The sequence below is a fragment of the Geospiza fortis genome, unplaced genomic scaffold (genome assembly GCF_000277835.1).
Source record: "Geospiza fortis unplaced genomic scaffold, GeoFor_1.0 scaffold23, whole genome shotgun sequence".
NCBI classification, from domain to species: Eukaryota; Metazoa; Chordata; class Aves; order Passeriformes; family Thraupidae; genus Geospiza; species Geospiza fortis.
Genome location: NW_005054303.1, coordinates 8,400,499 through 8,405,511, shown reverse-complemented (window position 1 = coordinate 8,405,511; position 5,013 = coordinate 8,400,499).

The following is a 5,013-nucleotide window of genomic DNA, read 5'->3' as shown; positions in this document are numbered from 1 at the left end:
GATGCAGTTCCCTAGTGCAGGTCCAGAGGAAGGATGCTGTAAGGAGTGAATGGAGACAGCTTGGAACACGAGGCTGTAGCACACCTTGTACTAAGCTGCTGAAGATGGAAAAAGTCAGGAGCCAGAGGATGTCTGGTACAACGGAAAGAGGGCTTTCCATGGAAAACTGCAAGTGCCACGAGTCCTCTGCTTCCCTCAAGACCAAAACGCAAGCATGAACTCAAAGAAGCCCAAAAAGTGATTACTGGAGCAGATAGGACACCTCTCTGCCGAGCAACCTCACTCCTGAATTTACTGCTGTGCACAGATCACTTATCATGGGAGCCATCCCAAATCTCTGGGTTTACAACAGGACTTAAAAACAAAGCAAAGGCTGCTGCTGTCCCTGTAGATCTGAGTTACCAGAAAGCTGGAGGCAGGATCTGCAGCCAATGAAAAGAGCTCCAGAAAGCCACCCCTGCTAAAGGTCCACATCACCCCCAGGAAGTGTCCCTGGCCCTCAGATGACTTCAGAGGCTGAGCATTCCAACTAAATATTTCAGCTAAGCTCCTGCTTGTGTGCAGGACTGAAATCCTGGCATGAACTATGTCAGATAAGTCACAAAAGCTCCCACTGAATTCGGGATCAAACCACACAAGCAGCAGCACCTTTTTACAAAGTTCAGGATTTATCATTAATCTCTCCAATATCACAAGTTCAGTTTAAGAGGGTTGTATCAGAGGAAGAGGAAAAAGGAACATTTTTACTGCAGGAAAAGGAATGCTCTGTATTTCTCCTCTTTGTCAGCTCTCTAACCACTTGCAGCACTGATAAATTCCACTGTCCTCCTCCACTCCAGCTTGCAAAATCCTGGTTTCCTTCTCATCTGACCTCACATACCAGCCCACCCATTCTGCATTTCTGATCTTGCTAGCAGTGTTGTAGCTATGACAGCTTCAGGATGGAAGAGGGTTTATGGGTAGAATATGGTTCTGTTTGACCAATTCATGCAGCTGGGGGGAGGAAAGAAAAAAAGAATAGCAAGTTTTAGAGCAAACAGGAAATTTTATTTCTTCTTCCTCTTCCCCTTCTCTCAGACAAGGCTCCTTCTACCAGTTGCTCTGGCTGACTTGCCACCATCCCACACAGAATAAATGCACCTCTTGCTGTATGGTTGGGTGGCACTCTGTGGTTAACATAATCCCTCTAAAAATCATGCCTGGACTTCCAGTTTGTTACAGGGTGCATTAAAAGATACAGTGGAGGAGCTTCTTCTGCCCGTGTGGGAGGTTTGCTAAGAAGAAACTGCCAGTTTAATGCATCCTCATCTCTGAGAGCTAATTATAGACAAAAACATCAGTACCACTGCAGAGATTACTAGAAAACTACAGTTTCTGTTTCATGAGAACGAGGCTGGGCTCCAAATACCAACAGCTGACAGAAGGATGGGAGGCAGGAGTAGTCAAGGTCTGAAAAGTGCTCTATTTATACTTTGTGCCAAAACACTGTATGCTTAAATTAGCTGGGGAAGGGGGGTGGGGAACCAAAAGAAATTATTTCAGGTTTAGAACTGGGAAGTGATTCAGCTGACAAGCCATGGGAAAATTTCAAAGTCTAAACAAAATCGTTATTTGTTTGGAAGTATTTATGAAGATTTACTCAGTTTTCACTTTTTAAAATATTCAGTAAGTTCACCAAGGTATCTGATCATGGACTTGAAACATTTAACTTGAAATATATAACTTATTTGGAATAATTTTATTCAGCCTAAAATGAAATAATCTATACCTGCCAGCCATGTTTTATTTAGAAAAATATTTCAGGGGAAAACAAGTAAAGCTGTGATTCATATAGTACAAGAGATTGCAGAGTCTTTTGCTGTCTCAGTCTTGTCACTCATCTTTTGTAGCACTCACCCTCCAGTCACACCTGGGAAAGATGACTTGAAGTATTAGGAAAATACTTCAATGTATGCTGTGTTGAATGCATTTTCTATTATAAAAATTATACTCCTCTTGTCTCTGTGGTTATTGCTGTTGCTGAAACAAAACTCACCCAGACCTCTGGATCTCCTGTTTGGGAAGTGTCTGCAGGTGCCAGGTGGATGCTGTATTTTGTGGGTTTTGGTGGTTTTTTTTCCTTCCTGTGATTTGAATGTTGACAGAAGCATTTAGTGTTGAACAAACCCTTTCTGGCACCAAGTCTTTTGGCAAGTTCAGTATTTCCAGTATTTTCTGCTCAGAGGAGAAAAGGCTTAATCAGGGTCGAGTCCTAATGAGTGCTACTATGTTATACTCATTGTTCTTGGCTTCTCTTGCTCAGCCCACATCACTCACAGAGCTCAGCAGCCAACCCACTGCATTAACACCTTTTCTAGGTAGCCGCACAGGGGAGTGTGCAGGTGTGTGCTGCTGCTCAGAGTCTTTGCAGGGTTACATCCAAATGGCTGCACCCCACTGAGGAAAGCAGCACCCCTGCAGGTAAACTGCTGCCCCACAGCAGCCCCATCTCACCAGCTGAGACCAGCAGGGCTTTGCTCTTCAAGGCCCAAGGATGGCCTTGCTGTCCTGGCTCTCCACCATCACATGGGCAGAACCCAGCAGCTGAGGGTCTACTGCTGGATCTTCACACAACATTCAAAAAAAAAGAACCTGTCTCCTCCAAAGAATGAAAAGTTTTGTTCTGAGAAAGGATCCTGAAGCCCTGCTCAAGGCAAAGCATTCTGGTGTTCCCTGCTGTGCACATGTGGAAAATCAGGCTCTATTTCCCAAAGCAGCTGAGGATGTTGGAGAGCCAGGCTTGCAGCTGAAGGGAAATTATTACTTTTCCCATCTATCCTTTATTTTTCAATTCTAGCAGCTTTCATTATGTTGCAAATAGTTTTGGCTACAGTTCCACCGCCTCTTATGTTTATTCAGTCAAACAGTTAAAAATTAATGAAGTGGGTGCACTATTGATTTCAAGAGGGCCCTTTGCACAGCATCCCAACTCAAACACTGCTCCATACTGTCAGGGAAGCCTGGGGAGAGGCAATATTGTCAGTGTGTAATGCAGCCCTGCATTGTAGGCAATACAGAAACCTCTGCAGACACAGCACACAGAGCTTCAGAAGGCTTTTTAAGAGAGACGTAAGATTTATTGTTTTTTTAAACACAAAATCCCTCCCTAAAACTTTTCAATGTAAAAGATTTCTATATACAAGTATCTAATGGAAAGGTAACCAGGAGATGGAAACTCTCCCAGTGATTCTAGTTAGGGACTAATATTTTCTTCCTCTTTCTGTTTTAGTTATTGCTGGCAAGCAGTGCCATGTTTTCATCAGCTGCATGTGTTCTGCTTCCTACAGGAGCTGTGCTAATGCAGAGTCCCACGTGGCACCAGGCAGGCTGGGGGAGGCTGAAGGCAGTGCAGAGAAGGAGGAATTAACATTATTTCTGAAGTGCCAGGAAGGATGCAAAGCTCAGACAGAACTGCAGGAGGAAAGGAGGACACTGGTGGAATAAGGAAAACATAAAAAACTATTTCACAGACACATAAGCTATATATATATATCTCTAAAAAAAAAAAATAAGCCTAATAATGTATCTGCAATTCTGCAATCACGTAACTCCTGGGGAATGATCACTTCCAGGCTGGATTCAACCACCATGTTAATTTAATCATGGCAATGACACATAACAGCACTAAAAATTAAATAAAGTATCATCATACAATACTGAGAAGTGCTACTTTCATGTTAAAGGGACTTGGGACTTAAACCCCAGAGGTTCTGGGGGAATAAGGGGACTCCTGCTCTTTGGAAAGGGATCTGCCCAGCCATAGGTGTCACAGGACTGATCCAGTCATGCTCTGAGTCTCCAGTTGCTGACAATTCTGTTATTTTACTGCAATTAACACCAGTGAGAACAAGCAGTTGAAACAATCCATCCATCAAACACACATCCTCCTCCAAATTAATGCACAAAATGCAGCATCACTGTCACATGATAAAAGAATGATTTATTAGAGCAACTTTATGATAAAATTATATAAAATAACAATTTGGTTTTTTAAAGACATCCACAATATCACCTTGAAACAAAATGTACAGATACTGCCTATAATCCAAACAAAAATAAATTACCGTTCAAAAAAAACACAACAAACCAAAAGTGGAAAGAAATCAGGGCAGAAGAAACAAATCAAAATTATACACAGCATTTCAAGAGGGCGTGGAAAAGAGAAAGTCATTAATCGATTCAAGTTATACAAACGTGTTTCAGCTTTACTCTCAGACAGCTCAGCTTGCATTTGTGTTGCATGCAAATGGAATGATCCAGTGAACAGTTCAGAACAGCAGAATCAGCAGCATAACAACAGCAGAGAGCAAAATAGGCACAATTCAGCACGGGGCACATTGAAAGTGAACAGGTAGTTCTGTCTGGTCTTTGCAAAAGTTATACACATTTACCAACTTCAAAAATAGCTAGTGTGATCTGCAAAACAAGAAAAAACTAGTAGAGTCTTGCACTTAAATACTTTACACCTTTTTATCTTTTTCTTTTTGTCTCCTTTTTTGTCAGTAGGCTGTATGTAAACATTCCACTAATTGTACCTTTACTAAAATACTCAAAGATGATGCAGAGGTTCTTTCCTCCTGGAGCATGACCACAACATGACACCACCACAGATCCAGCTGGGTCCTCACTCCCAAAGCTCCTACACACCCTCACAGGAATTTACATTCACCCCATCAGAACAGAGTAACAGGATTTTACATCTGAAAGCATTGAACTGCAAAGTTTTCAAGTATAGTGGAAGAGCTGAGGGCTGGGATTTTGGAAGCTGCTCAGGGCATCAAGCACCCAAAGCGTATGGAAACCCCAAAAGGACCTGAGCACTTGCTTCCCCAAGACTTCAAAAATCCCAGCCCTGGTTACATTGCTTTAGTCAAACACAAAACACACAAAAGCAGTGGCCCAGGAGTGACACACAGGGCAGTGCCAGCCCTGCCAAGCTCAATGCAGGGCCCATCCACAGCTCACAGGAGCAGC